The sequence below is a fragment of the Antechinus flavipes genome, chromosome 4 (genome assembly GCF_016432865.1).
Source record: "Antechinus flavipes isolate AdamAnt ecotype Samford, QLD, Australia chromosome 4, AdamAnt_v2, whole genome shotgun sequence".
In the NCBI taxonomy this organism is placed as follows: Eukaryota; Metazoa; Chordata; class Mammalia; order Dasyuromorphia; family Dasyuridae; genus Antechinus; species Antechinus flavipes.
The window spans coordinates 430,145,833-430,162,100 of NC_067401.1; positions in this window are offsets into that span (position 1 = coordinate 430,145,833).

Here is a 16,268-nt window from a genome sequence, read left to right on the forward strand (position 1 = left end):
TTCCAAATAAAGGACAGGCAACAACAAAAATATCCAAAATTATCAGCATGTTTAACAATTTTTTTTCTAATTCTTAGTTATTTTCAGGATGAAAATTATATTCTGCCTCTGGCCTCTACCTTTTATCTTCACGTATGAAATATTTGTAGTCATAAATAAGTCTGTTGGTGTTATAAATGTGGTCAGAACTATAATAAACACCTAATTTATTTGATTACAACTGTTCTAAATGACAACATAGGATTTATTATTTTACTTTTCATTTTAGTCAACAAAATCTTGATTAAACAAAGCTTTACTTTTATTATTTTTTGATTTTTCTCCAAAGGACAAGTTCTTAGAGTCCCATTCTACTTATAATATTTTTATGGATCTAATTCTCACCCCCAACCTGTACTTCGCTGTCTCATGCCTAATGAAAACTAGTCATTATTATTTCATCCCTGCCACTAAGTTACTAAAATGGATATTGGAAATGGTATAGAAAGTATGCTATATTATTTTTGTAGAGGAAAAATATAGATCAAAAATTAGATAGATTCAGACTTGGTTGAACTCAAAGAAGAGGTAGTAATGGTCCCACATCAGCTTGAAACTTTGTGTCTGTGACTTTGAAGAGCATGGCACCTATTTTCATATCCAAATCATTGTTAAAAATGTTCAACATCTCAGGGCAAAACAGATCCTTGGACAGTCTTTTCTTTCTTTCTTTTTTTTAAAAACAAATACAAAATAAGAAAAAACAAAATAGAATAAGAAATAACATATAAAAGTAAACAAACAGATAGAAATATTGTAATGCGCCCAGAAGAAAAGCAAACAGGATTCAAAATACGTAACAAAGAATTTTGATATATAATAATAGAAGACATTGTATTCATAACTGTCCATCTTTTGGACATATACATGTGTGTGTGGGTGTCTATGTGTATGTATATATACCTCCACACACAAAAATCACACAAATATACATATATATATTCACCTACATACATATACACACATATACATATATACGTACATCTAAAACAGTATCAACATGGTTGATATATAATGTAGATTTCTCTCTTGATTGAATCTTTTTAAAGTTTGACTTTGAGATCAATGATTACTACTCCTACTTTTTTTCCCCTAATAAACCTTATTCCATCAGGAGTAATGATCACATTATTATTGTGTTTATGTGTATCTTTTACTTCCTATCCATGCTAACGCTTCTACTTCACTTCTTGTTAACTTGTCTTGCTATTATTTAATCTCCCTACTATCTCCATCATGGAATCCTCCCTTATCTTCTCCCCCTACTTTCTCCTTCCTTCTTTCCCATTAAACTATATACCTTTTCCCATTTACACACTCTTCTATATCCAATCTTATTCTATTCCCTTCCCCTAGAGACTCTTTATACATTGTACCTACCTAGCAGAATATCAATTACAAGGAGTATATAATATTGGCCTGGTAGTCAGTGGTCTTCAAATATAATTTTGACTTTCCTTTGGGCTTGGATATTTTACTAAAATGTTTGAGCCTCAATTTTTCCTATAAAATTAGGACACGGGACTAGAAGATATATAAAGTCCTTTCCATCTCTAAAATTCTAAAATTCTAAAATTTCTTAGGAATTTCACTTCTCCCTATCCCAATCATGAATTAAAGATTGAGCACTTTAGCTGTCTGTCCCACTCCTGCATTGACTTTTGTGGGTTTGTGGGTTGCCTATGGCCTCTGGAACTAGGACTGGCATACCAGTAAAATTGGTCAAGAACCTAAATCACTCAACTTCAGTATTTACTATATGATCTCATAATCTGAAACCCTGAGTCCTATACCTGTGATTTCACAAGTTCTACAGATTAGTAGCAATAACATATAATAACAATAATAATATGATATTGACAATAATAATAGTGTTTATATAGTGCTTACTATATACCAGATACTTTACAAACATTATCTCATTTACTCCTCACAGCAATCATGGGAGGTAGGATGATACCCATTTTACAGGGGCAGGGGGTGGAGAACTGAGGCAAGTGACAGTGAAGTGATTTGGCTAAGATCACGCAGCCAGTAGATGTCTTAGGTTAAATTTGAACTCAGATTTTGCTAACTCCAGACCAAATAGTCTGTGCACTATGGAACCCTCTCACTATCTCTACATCCAATGGTAAAAAAAATCTTTGTAGTTAACAACTTGTATCATCCTACAACCATATGAAGTTTTAGTAATGGGAAAAGCATAGAATGATCACAGAATGCTAGCATCAGAAGGGTGCTTAGAGATAATGAAATAATGAAGTTACAGTTCTCTGAAGAGGAGCTCCTCCTCCTGAGAATCTAAGGTGAAGTTGCTGGCCCAAGGTCTCATTGTCATATAGTAGTAATACTAGGTGAAATTAAATATACAGAGATCCTTCTAGCTTCAGAAATTAAATTTTAAAATAAGCACCCCAAAGTTGGAGGTTTTAATTTGTTACTTTTTTCTATATATTTGAGATTCAGTGTTATTAATGTGGGTAGTGGTGATCTTAAATTAATCTGATTTATTAAAAGTTTCAAACCGTTTTTCTATAATCATCTCTGCTCACCCCTCTTAAGTGTTTTCTATGTCCTTATCTCTTCTGGACTTTAAATTTCTCTAACAAAGGAGGAAAAGCAAATTTTATCCCCATCATTACTTCAGTTCAATACATTAAACATTTATTAAGGGTATCTTATTTACCAGGCACTGTGCTTTAAATATAATTTTATCTTATATGAGGACAAAAGGAAACAGCCCTTGACCTCAAGGAGTTACTAGGGGAAAACAAGGTATTCAGTTAAACAAATGGAAAATATGTGTAAAGCAAATAGAAATAATTTGCAGGGCGAGAGCAATAATATTTGCCTTTGGTTCCACTGAAAAACAAATAGATCCATGTTAAGTGAGTTTTTGACCTCTTTAGTTCCCAAACTTCCTCTCACTTAAGGATTTTGTATACTGGATTGAATACTATTGTTATGGAATAATAATGGACATTTTTCTATTATGCAATGATATAGCTATAAAATAACATCAAATTTGAGTTCTTTCTACAGTTTTAGAAAATATAGCTGTTCAAACTAACCTGGAGCAAAGGTGTGTCCAAGAGCACCGGAAAACAAAGGGGAGAGCTTCTGGGTGCTTGCCACTCAAGGATGTGCTGCTTCTACTATTCTCTCCTACACTGAGCTAACCCACCAATATTATATTTATATGATGCTGAATGATGCAAAAACTCCTCCCTGTGTCTCTTCTCTGTTTCTGGCTTTAATAAATGGAATATATGTGTAGAAATTTATGATGTCATCAGTCTTTTTCCCTTTTCTTTTCCCAACTGGGTCAGCTCAGATTGAGAACCAGAGTGAATCAGGATCTTGTTCTATTTATTAAGTATTCAAAAGCCTGATCCTTAACTCCAGTGTTCAGGAACATTATTTCATCCTCTTAATCGGAGTAAACAAATTATTTTTTCCTAGCTAAACACAAAATAAATTGATGAACTAAAATGTCACTTCATTAAAATATATAGATATTCTTAGTAATATAACTGTCACGAAGATGTTTACTCAGTTGTTCAAGACATTTCCTTTAGCCAGGACAAAGCCAACTTAGGGAATGAAAAGATAGCTAAAGCACTTCATAAAAGTGCTAGAAGACCTGACTTTGAATCTCACATCTTATATTAACTGGCTGTATAGACAAGCAAATCACTTAGGTTTTCCAAAATCTCAGTTTCCTCAATTGTAAAATGAGAAAAAAATTATATTATTTACTCTATAGGGCTCTTATAAGGAAGGTATTTGGTGAGCCTTAAATATCTTGAAAAAAGATTTTTAAAAATTCTTATTTATGCTTTTAAGAGATGTTAAATAATCATTACAGCATGATTCACTCATTGTTGCTACAGACACAAATTTGTTGGGACATTAGAGTTTTTCACTATACCATTTTCTCATGATAAATTTGTTTCAGGTTCCTTTCTTTTCTCCATAAACTGACTGAGGAAAGCTGAATCAATCTGGAGAGAATTGGTGGGACTTCAGTTATTTCTGAGAATAAAGCCCACACCTGAAGAATTGAGGTTAATCATAATTTTAGGTAACACGATCAATGTTAGCAAATATTTCAGCATAATAAATGAGTAGAAATTAGGTTATTTTCTTAACTTTGGGACTGGAAGGAATAATCTCTTACAGAAGGATCAGCTTACCCTAAAATCAATTATAGGAAACCAATAGAGTTTGAGAGAGTGAATGAAAATAGGGTCATTATCTTTTTCTGCATTCTACTTATGTCCCATGAGACCATGGGACTGAATGTAGAAGGCCTTTGGAGTAAAGCTTCAGCAAAGATTAGCAACATGTACATGGTACATCTAGCTTTAACAAAAAGGATGCCAACATTGGCTTTATCTTTTCTTACTTGAGCTCCTTTAGAGCAGGAACTATTTTTTGCCTTTCTTTTCATCATTAGTGTCAAGTTTATATTAGGTGTTTAATAAATGCGCACTGACTGACTGAATGACTCCAGGGAGTTAGTGTAACACCAGTCCTTCCTCATGCCTTCTCTCTCAGATCAGAGGTACTTTCTCTGAAAGGCTAGAATGGTTGCTGTTGAGGATTATAGGAAATGATAAATAGCTGTAACTTAATAGGAAAAAAGAATTAGTAAAATCCTATTCCAGAGTCTCAGTCCTGATGTCATATAAATGACCTTGAATTCGCCAACACATTACCACATAAATTCTTGCAGATTCTTCTGCCATGTTGGAAAGATTTTGAGTAAAATCTGTGTGTACTCTACAGAAATCAACCTAACTAGAGAACAGCACATGAGTAGATTAGTCACTAATTAATCTGGCCATACAATCTAAGAAAGAGCCAAATGAAAAATCATCTTTGGCCCTCAGTACACCATTTCTTCAAAGAGACAGATGGAAAATGGAGAAAAGTGTCAAGATACAATTTTTAGTCTATATCAACAAACTCCAGCTTTTCTCTTTTACTTGTTTTGTGATATCATGATTCATTTTAATTCTCTGAGGTTTAGTAATCTCATCTGTAAAATAAGAGAATTAGGTTAGTTGAGTGTTTTCAATTCTCAAAGCGGTTAATTTTTTTAAAAAATGTATTTATTTAGAAAAAAAGAAAAAAGAAAAAGAAAATGAAAACATTATTATGTACACAGCAGCACATAAGAGAGGATTGAAATATGAACCAAATTTCCATGTCAAGAAAGCATATATTATAAATACTACACATTGTATTCAAAACGGCCCATTTTTTGCTTCCTTGTAGGTTTTTTTGTTCTTTGTTGTGCACTTTTTACTTATTTTTTTCCCTTTTCTCCCTTCTATCTCCCTCAAGCAGGCTACAGTTAAATATGTATGTGTATATGCACTATGTTCACATACATGTATCTACACAATACATATCTACACATGCATATAAACATACATACACAGACATACATAGATATCTAAATTCATACATGCACATACATATGTATATACATATATATATATATCATCCATGTATGGTTGCAGTGTGTTTATTTGTCCTCTATTTTTTTGAAGGTGGATAACATCATTCTTTTTATGTCCAAGTCTTTCCATATTTTTTTCTAAATGCAACAAATCATTGTTTCCTATCTCAATGAGATTCTATGATTTTAAGATGCTATGATTCAGATGCAGCTAGGAAACATTCAAATCTGCTCTCAGATCCTTATTAAAGTGATCCTGAGCAAGTCCCTTCCACACTCTGTGCCTCAGTTTCCTCATCAATAAAATGAGGTTAATAATAACATCTATTTCCTGAGGTCATTGTGAGTAACAAACAAGATGATATTTGTAAAGTCCTTTGCAAACCGTAAAGTGCTATAAAATGGTGACTATTAAACCATAGTTAATTATTTCCAACTAGGAAATGATTAATTACTGATGTGGGAATTGTATCAAATTCAAGTCATATATATAAACAAGTCACTACCTTGCTAAAGACAAGGTCAAAATTAATATTGAACTAAAATATTGATTAAAAAGCATTGGAAACAAAAGCATACCTTCAATCTGACCTGTTCAAATGAGTTAATATTGAAAAAATGAAAACTCAAAGAGGCATTTACTAAGCTCTTAGTGTGTGTCAAAGACTGAATCATGGGGAAACAAAAAGAAAAACAAGACAAAACAAAACACGAAAGTCTCTGCTCTCAAGTAGCTTGCATTCTCATAGCAGATATATATATATAAGGTTGGTAGCTGGGGAAGAGCATTTTGTTGGGGAAAGTCATAAGGATAATGAAGAGATCCATAGAGTAAGTTGATAAATATGTCCTTTCCAGGAATGATAATGTTAAATTATTGTTCTTACAGATTGAGGTGGGAAGTGGGGGAAAGGAAGAGAATGAAGGACTCAGCGACATGATATGAAGATGTTTAGTAGAAAAGAGTGTGGGAGATCTTTATTGGGCCAGAAAGAGTTAAAATTCACCAGTCAGAAGTCAAGAAATGCAGGATAGTTGCTGGAGTTGCTGGGCCTGAGCTGGAGTTTGGAGCAGGGCAGCATGAGCTAGGCGAGGGTAAGTCTGGGTCATTTTAGAAAAATGGTGAACCTTACCCCCATGAAAAATCAATAAACTTGCCACTTACTTCAAAGCTTAACCCATGGAAAACAAGATAAAAAGCTTTTCTTCTCTTGGCAAAAAGACAGAGAACCATGAGAGTAGAATGTTGGATATATTGTCACTCATGATTAATTTATTTGTTTGTTTTGCTCCAAGGTGGTTGAATGGGATCAAATTGGCAAATTGAGGTGAAGTTGACCTATTTACCCCAAAGCTATTAACAAGTAGCATGACATATGATAGAGCTGGATCAACAAGACCTCACTTCTAAGTTCTGCCTCTCTCACATACACTCTCTGTCTCACCCTGAGCAAATTATTTAAGCTCTCAGATCCTCCCAGGCAACCCTCTGAGATTTATTAAATGCAGAAGAGGTGTGTGTATGCCATGGTAGAGGATAATTCCTCATTAAGGAATTCCTTATACCAGTGAAAGCACAGATCCCATCCAACTAGAGAACTTTTAACAATGGCTCTGAATGTATCTCTGATTCTTAGAGCATCAGTTATAGCCATGAGTTCAAGGAGCTGAAGTGAAGATGTCTCATAACTGTTGACTAAAGTAGATCAAGCCTGCAAGCCTAAGTTTTGGTTTCTTAAAAATCATGTGGTGGGAGGAAAGATTTATAATCTGTCAACATTCCAGTTCCTAATCAGGGAACACAACCTATATAACCAATCAGAATGTATATGAGGGGTATTGTGGGTGAGTCTGGGCTTTTTCTTGGGGGTACTCTGTATAAAAGTTGCAAGTGTGCACTGGGTGGTGGCTCTCTCCTGGCTCTAAACACATCCCTTTTGCTCAGAGTTTGGATGACTGCCTGGCTCTTGCAAGGTCCTAATAAAGCTTTTGTTCTATACCTTAAGACACTGAGAGTTTAATTTTGGATAAAATTGTCCCACACAGCCATGTTCTAGAAGCTTCAGCTATTTTTGCAGGGTCACGAAAACCAAGATCTCAGAATTATAATCTATTCAGGCAAAGTAGGACTTTTAAAAAGTTCCATTATAGATCATGAATTGGGATTGGTTATTCTGTTGCTTAGGTGCTGCTATTTACAATGCCTGAGTGAGATGGATCTTTTGTTATTTATGAACCCAAAGAATAAAGATCTGGTCTTTAAAAGTAAATGAATGAAAATACAAGGCAAACTCCATGTCGAAGAGATAGCTTGAAATATCTGACAAGGAACCAGGAACAGGAGAACTAGAATAAGACTTGGAGTGTCTAGATCATTTTAAGAATGGTATTGCCTGATGGACCCACACTTAACACCGTATATACCAAGACAAGATCAAAATGGGTCCATGATTTAGGCATAAAGAACGAGATTATAAATAAATTAGAGGAACATAGGATAGTTTATCTCTCAGACTTGTGGCGGAGAAAGAAATTTGTGACCAAAGATGAACTAGAGACCATTATTGATCACAAAATAGAAAATTTTGATTACATCAAATTAAAAAGCCTTTGTACAAACAAAACTAATGCAAACAAGATCAGAAGGGAAGCAACAAACTGGGAAAACATCTTCACGTTAAAGGTTCTGATAAAGGCCTCATTTCCAAAATATATAGAGAATTGACTCTAATTTATAAGATATCACGCCATTCTCCAATTGATAAATGGTCAAAGGATATAAACAATTTTCAGATGATGAAATTGAAACTATTACCACTCATATGAAAGAGTTCCAAATCACTATTGATCAGAGAAATGTAAATTAAGACTTATTCCATATGGAATATTATTGTTCTGTAAGAAATGACCAGCAGGATGAATACAGAGAGGCTTGGAGAAACTTACATGAACTGATGCTAAGTGAAATGAGCAGAACCAGGAGATCATTATATACTTCAATAAGGATACTGTATGAAAACGTATTCTGATGGAAGTGGATTTCTTTGACAAAAAGACCTAATTCAGTTTCAATTGATCAAGGATGGACAGAAGCAGCTACACCCAAAGAAAGAACACTGGGAAATGAATGTAAACTATTTACATTTTTGTTTTTCTTCCCGGGTTATTTCTACTTTCTGAATCCAATTCTCCCTGTGCAACAAGAGAACTGTTCGGTTCTACATACATATATTGTATCTAGGATATACTGCAACATATTTAACATATATAGGACTGCTTGCCAGCTAGGGGAGGGGGTGGAGGGAGGGAGGGGAAAATCGGAACAGAAGTGAGTGCAAGGGATAATGTTTTAAAAGATTACCCTGGCATGGGTTCTGTCAATAAAAAGTTATTATAAAAAAAAGAATGGTATTGCCTGGTAGTTTAATAAAGAGTTATAATTACTTGGTGTGTTAGCATCTACTTGTATATATCTTTGCTATTGGGAATGTTGAGGCTGGAAGATCATTTAAATTCTGGAACACTGAACTGCAAGAGGACAAACATCAATCAGATGTCTGCTCTAAGTTCAGAACCAATATATTGAGCCTTTGGGACTTAGGGTGGTGGTAGTGGTGGTAGGAAATGGACCAGATCAGAATTCTGTAGAGATCAGCTGTAGGGACAAGCCTATGAATGGCTCTGTACTTTTCAGACTGCTTGGGAATAGGGAGAAATAATCTCAATTAAGAAAAAAAAAAGTAGTGCTAAAATTTTAAGGATAATTAAGTGGATAAGTATACTTTCTAATCTCTCAGTTAGTTACAGCTAAGAGAAGTCTGGCTATTCGTGAGTGTGATCTAATGACCAAGATATCACTTAAAATTTAATAGTATTTTATTTTTCCAAATACATGCAAAGATAATTGCACCTCTGCAAAACCTCTGCAAAACCTTGTGCTCCAAATCTTTCTCCCTCTTTCCTCCCATCCCCTCTGCAAGATAGCAAGCAATCAGATATAGACTAAACATGAGCAATTCTTCTAATATTTGTATATTCTTCATGCTGCACAAGAAAAATCATATCAAAGGGGAAAAACCATGAGAAAGAAAAACAATAACAACAAGAAAACAACATAACAACAAAGGTGAAGATACTATGCTTTGATCTACATTCAGTTTCCATAGTTCTTCCTCTAGCTGCAGATGGCACTTTCAATCATAATTCCATTGGAATTGCCTTGAATTGCTTCATTGTTAAAGAGTCAAGTCAAGTTGTCACTCACTATTTGGAAGTAGACTATCCTAATTACATGAAATGTTTCAGAGATGATGAGAAAAGTGATAATGATTCTACTATGTTATTTCTCCTTCTTTTCTTGGCTATTAGGCACTTAAGGGGAAATAAAATGCATTAGTTTTCAAACCCAAAGGCCATGTAAAGGCAAAGCATGAAAGGTGGGGGAGTAGTATTACCATATTTCTGACATAAATTTTTATCTCTTCTATATTGCACTTTCCTCATTACAGTTTCAATATCTTGTTGGGGTGGTAAATGAAATTACTGTAAATTAGAATTGAAGAATTTTGTGGAAGCCACAGACAACACATGAAGGCCAACCACTGACAAAGAAAAAGTTTAGAAGCTTATAAATGCATAAAATATGCCTATGACCAAATATTTAACTCAAATTTTACAATATGCTACTATAAGCACCTCATAAGAGAATATATCATCCTCTCACATGAGGAGATCCATTCTGGGTTGGATCTCCAGCAGCCACTGTCAGGTGGCTCTCATGTATTCCAACAGCTCCCATGTATTCCATCCAACATGTAACAGTGTGTCCCATGTCATACAAGCAGCTCTAAAGTTCTTAAGAGAGACATTGAGAGTGTCCTTGTATTGCTTTTTCTGACCACCAAGTGAGCACTTGCCCCATGTGAATTTTCCCCCAAATAATCTTTTTGGCAAGCATATATTTGGCATTTGGATGATGTGGCCAGTCCAACAGAATTTTGCTCTCTTCAGTAGAGAGCTGGAATCCTTGGCAGTTTAGTTTGAGAAAGGACGTCAGTGTCTGGTATATTATCCTGTCAGATGATCTTCAGAATCTTCCTGAGACAATTCAAATAGAAGTGATTCTGTTTCCTGACATGGTACTGGTATATTGTCCCGATTTCACAGGCATAAACAGCCAACAGCATTGTAGACCTTTTATTTGGTAGTCAGACTGATATCTTTTTTCCTACACAAGAAACTTTTATTAAATGCCCCACTATGTGTCAGGCACTCAGTACTAGAAATACAAAGAAAGGCAAAAATGGTCTCTGCTCTCAAGGTACTCCCATTTTAATGGAAGAGATGACATGTAAATAATGATGAACAAACAAGCTATGTACATCGAACAGTCAGTTAGATGAATTGGCTTGGACATGGTTACATAAACACAGCCTGTACTGTAGCGTGTACACAGTTCTTTTTCAGTCATGTCCAATTCTTTGTGACCCCATTTGTGGGTTTTACAAACTCCATATTAAGGACCCCTGATCCAAGAAATAATAAGAGGATGTCTAGTTTTCAGTTTCAATAATCTATAAAAAAGCATTAAGTGCTATATTAACAACTAATAAAGCTGCTGAATAAAACCTTCCTATGGATTCATAAAACAGTGAGTTCTTAGAGATAATAAACTTAGTATCATCACCCCTATGTGATTCTGGTTATATGTGTAAATATTTGATGCCAAACCACCAAGTTTAATGCTCTCTATAGTAGTGATGTTTCATGAGAAATGGAAAAAGAAACTTCATTAGTTATACTTTTCAGTTCTATCATCTCTTATCCAAGTGAGTTCTACTGATGTTTTCTCAACCATTTGAAAATAGCACAGGTTGTTTTTGACTTCCTGACTTAGGTGCTTGGAATTCTTAGGAGATTTTTACCATAGAAACATACCAAGTCACACCTGGTGCATATTTCTAGTCCAACCCATTAAAATCTATGTAACCTCAAAGTACATCCAACATAAATATAAGCTACAAAATAAAAGTTCATTTGTACCATTTTTTAAAAATGGGAAAATACCCTCAAAATGCAAATCTGGTTTGCTATCCATAGTGGGTGTTGGAATCCTTACTAACTGCTAAGTAATTAGAGTTGATCTAATCTTACAAGAAGATGTTTTGGGCAGAACCTGAAACAAGGTACTAAGTAGAACTACCCATAATCCCTCTCTCTGGAAGGAGCATAAATAGGCCAATGGGCCAGTCGGAGAGTTCTAGAGAGGAAGACGCTACAAGTCGAGATTTCACTGGAATGACATGAAGACTGGAGCTGGCTGGAGGCTGAAGAAAGCAGAGGCAGAGGCTGAAGGACCAGACCTTTGGATTTAAAGACATTTGGAGAGAGCTCTTGGAACCAAGCAGAGAGATAGGCCTCTAAGCTAACTGGGCTATATTGAAGATATTAAAAGATCTGAACTTTTATCACCTGGCTGCTTTTTGAGAAGAAAAAGCTCACAACATTTTGGCGCCCTAAACGTGGGACAAACAGACCCCTCAGTGGATTTCAGTGGAAAAGCTCCGATCCTGATTCAAGTGGAAAAGCCTCTGATCCTGATCCAGTGGAAAAGACTCTTCAACCCAGAAATTAGAGTGAGTACAACAAAGAAATTTTGTTAAAAGAGTGAAAGTAGAATTTCATCTAAGATGGGACAGATATTTAGAAAACAGCCTGTTTCCGTTCAAGGAAAATGTTTAGAGAGCATTGTCAAAATTATGGAAAGCCAAGGTTTAATTATAAGTTTACAGCAAATCACTGAACTTTTACAAACTGTAAAGGACATATGTCCTTGTTTCTCTCTTGATAAGGAATTAGATCTAAATGAATGGAAATTGGTTGGAGAGGATCTTTGTCAATTCTATGATAAAAATGGGCCTAACTCAATAATTAATACATATAATGTAATACAATTGGCTATAAGAAGTTATTTAAGTGATAGAATGATGAAAAGGAAAGTACAGGAGGAAGTGCCAACTTTACTAGGTGAAAAGGAGGATGAATCAGATGAGAATGGAGTTAATTACAATTCTGAGTATGATACTTCACAGCAGGAGGAATTAGGTGATTCCACATCTCATGACCCTCCCCCCGCAATTAACCCTTCATGGGTGGAACAAGGGGGAGGGAGAGAGACAGAAACACAGTCAGCTTCTCCTGTAAAGCAGAATTTGACAAGATTAGAAAAAGCATTAATTAAAGCAAAAAAATGAAGGAGAAGATATATCTGATTTTATAAATGCATATCCTGTGATTGAAGAGCTCAACTCCTCAGGTCAAAAAGAGAGAAAATACACTCCTTTTAATTTGGGAAAAATTAAAGATTTGAAAAAGGGTTGCACTCTTTATGGGGCTACATCATCTTATGTGAAGATGTTACTAGATAATTTGTTTTATGAAATCCTAACCCCGAATGACTGGAAATCCATAGCGAAAACTTGTCTAGAACCGGGACAAAATTTATTGTGGCTTTCGGAGTTTCATGGATTATGTAGGATTCAAGCCCAACGCAATAGGCAAACAGGAGCTGTTGTACAAATCACTTTTGACCAACTAACTGGAGAAGGTCAGTATGCAGAGAATTCAGAACAGATTTATTATCCCATAACAATGTATGAGCAAATTTCTAAGGCTGCAATAAAAGCTTGGAATTCTCTCCCTGGACAGAAAGATGGAAAGAATGCTTTCACAAAAATAGAGCAAGGTCCCAATGAACCTTTTGCAGATTTTGTGGGACGTTTACAAACAGCTGTAATAAGAACCATTGGAGATAATGCAGCAACAGAAATAATGACCAGACATCTGGCTAAAGAAAATGCCAATGAGATTTGCAAGAGAATTATATGGGGGCTAGACAAAGATGCTCCTTTAGAGGAAATCATAAGACACTGTGCCACAGTGGGCACAAATGCTTATTATGCCCAGACTATGATGAACATGGAAAGACAAGGTCCTTCTTGGCAGAGGAATTCTAGAGAAACTCGTCGATGTTTTCAATGCGGAAAAATTGGACATCTAAGAGCCCAATGTAGATACAGAGATACAATGAGAAGACAGGGTGAGAGAAAACCCAAAACCCCATGTCCAAAATGTAACCGAGGCTTTCACTGGGCCTCTAAATGTATATTGACCCAGAGGAAGGAGGGGCAAGGCTCAGCTCCAAAGTATCAATCAAAGGACAGGTGGGGCATGATAGCAGCTGAGGTTACACCCAGAGAGACTTTAGAAATTCAGGATTCTGATGTCATCAACCAACAGAAAAGCAATCAGGATTACAGTTGGGAAGAATACAGGCCTTTTAAGACAACAAGACAATATCCAATGCAAACAGCTCCAATGTAATTACCAGATGATGAGGAGAAATCCCAAATTTGGTAAATAGAAGGGAATTAGATTAACTGCTTGGGGAAGAGGATCTGCTTATATTTCCACTGATGAAGAAAGAATCAGATGGCTGACAATGAGACTGTCAAAAGGACTCTTAAAATCTTCAGAAATCTTTGAATTTCCTAACACAAGATGAAACTGTTTTACTTCTTGAAAAACCAGCAAGAATCATTGGGTTCCCTGAGATGAAAAATTGTTGATGAGACTTTTGCAGTACTTCAGGGCTTACAGGAACTATTGGATTCCTGGCACATGAACTAATGGACAATGGAATCCTATTGGACTGTTTTTAGGACTTATGGACATGTGTAAATTTTTAGGTTGATTCATGTTGTTACATTACTACTAGCCTGTGTTATATTGCTATGTACTTATGTAAATTATGTATAATGCCTCCCATATTGATGGATTTATGTATACCATGTATATCTGTTACAAAGTTCTGGCCCATATTGATGGATTTATGTGTACTCCCTCAGAAACCCCCTATGTTTTAAAACAAAAGAAAGGGGGAGATGTTGGAATCCTTACTAACTGCTAAGTAATTAGAGTTGATCTAATCTTACAAGAAGATGTTTTGGGCAGAACCTGAAACAAGGTACTAAGTAGAACTACCCATAATCCCTCTCTCTGGAAGGAGCATAAATAGGCCAATGGGCCAGTCGGAGAGTTCTAGAGAGGAAGACGCTACAAGTCGAGATTTCACTGGAATGACATGAAGACTGGAGCTGGCTGGAAGCTGAAGAAAGCAGAGGCAGAGGCTGAAGGACCAGACCTTTGGATTTAAAGACATTTGGAGAGAGCTCTTGGAACCAAGCAGAGAGATAGGCCTCTAAGCTAACCGGGCTATATTGAAGATATTAAAAGATCTGAACTTTTATCACCTGGCTGCTTTTTGAGAAGAAAAAGCTCACAACAAGTGGGAATGAGTATTTCCCCAGGTTGTAAGTTATTAGTTGTGATACCTGAAGTAGGGTATTAGTTAAAAGAGATTAGGGCAATAGATGAGAGGTAGAAATAGAGATTAGTAGGTAGTAAATGACATAGAAAAGAACTCCAAGGGAGCAAAGGGTAAGGAAATGGAAAGAGATTCTAAGAAGGTGAATTTCTTGCCAGTATATAGAATAACTAATATATAAGAAAAGCAGACCTTTGGCATTTCAAGAAGGAAAGTAAAAATACTCTTTTCTCGACTTTTTATATAACTAACCTAAAAGGACTTTTTATCTGAAAAGAAAGTGGAGGGAAAAAATGGCCTTATAAAGCTAGTAAATACCATATAGGAATGAAGGGGCTGCAGCTTCTAAGGGAAATATAGCAGTAATCCTAAGGTTTTCTGACTTTAGAGTGCTGTTGTTTCAAAAAGCTGTCTGCCAATGATTCTAAAGTTTTCTGGTCTTAGGATAGTCCTACAAATATTGCTGACTGTCAGATAGATAATATGCAGGTCAATGATAACCAAGTTCTTGAAACAATAGTGAATAGATCATCCCTCAAACCTACCTATAAGCCATAAAATGAGCAGATAAGTAACATGAAGCTCTGGTCTCTCTCTGTCCTATAAATTTATCTTTTTTCTCTGAGTTCTTTGCTAAATTCTTTTGAAATTTAGCTCACTTCAATTGGTGATACAATTGCAATAACCTTTGCCTCTGACTTGGAGATGGGTTCAAGCCTGCAAATTCTTTTGAGATAAATTGCAACACTGCTCTGGGACCCCAATATTTTGGGGTATCCCTTTGAACCACAACAGGAAGAGCAGCAATAGAGAAGCTCTCAGATTGGAAGGATAAAAAAGAAGCCAGAAAGAAAACTTCATGTGTGAGATTTCTATAAACAAATACATAAAATATGGGTAACAAACAGAGTAAACTACAGATATTAACCTATGGAAGCAAATTTCACAGTGTGAGTATTTGAAATTTAACAGGATAGGACTTAAGACTAAGGAATAAGAGGAATAAAATATATTTTTGAATAGGAGATAGGGTGAAATATTACATATTTAAAAGAGAGAGCAAATTGTGTATGATAGATTTATAATTTCATTATGGAAATGCTTGTTTTATTTCTTAAGTTCAGAATAAAATAAAATTTTTAAAAAGGAAACATAGCAAATGGTGGTGAACATAGGAATGAAGATCAAAGAAAATGGAAACAGAGGCACTATTGTTACCAGAGTATACTACAGGTCACCTGGATGAAAATAGGAAATGAATGAAAAATTCAGAAAAAAGATCAAAGATATTGGCTGTATGGAGGTATGAAATAGTAAGAATGGTAGGCATATAGAGATATGCTGGCACTAACTCAAACTAGCACATGAAAATCA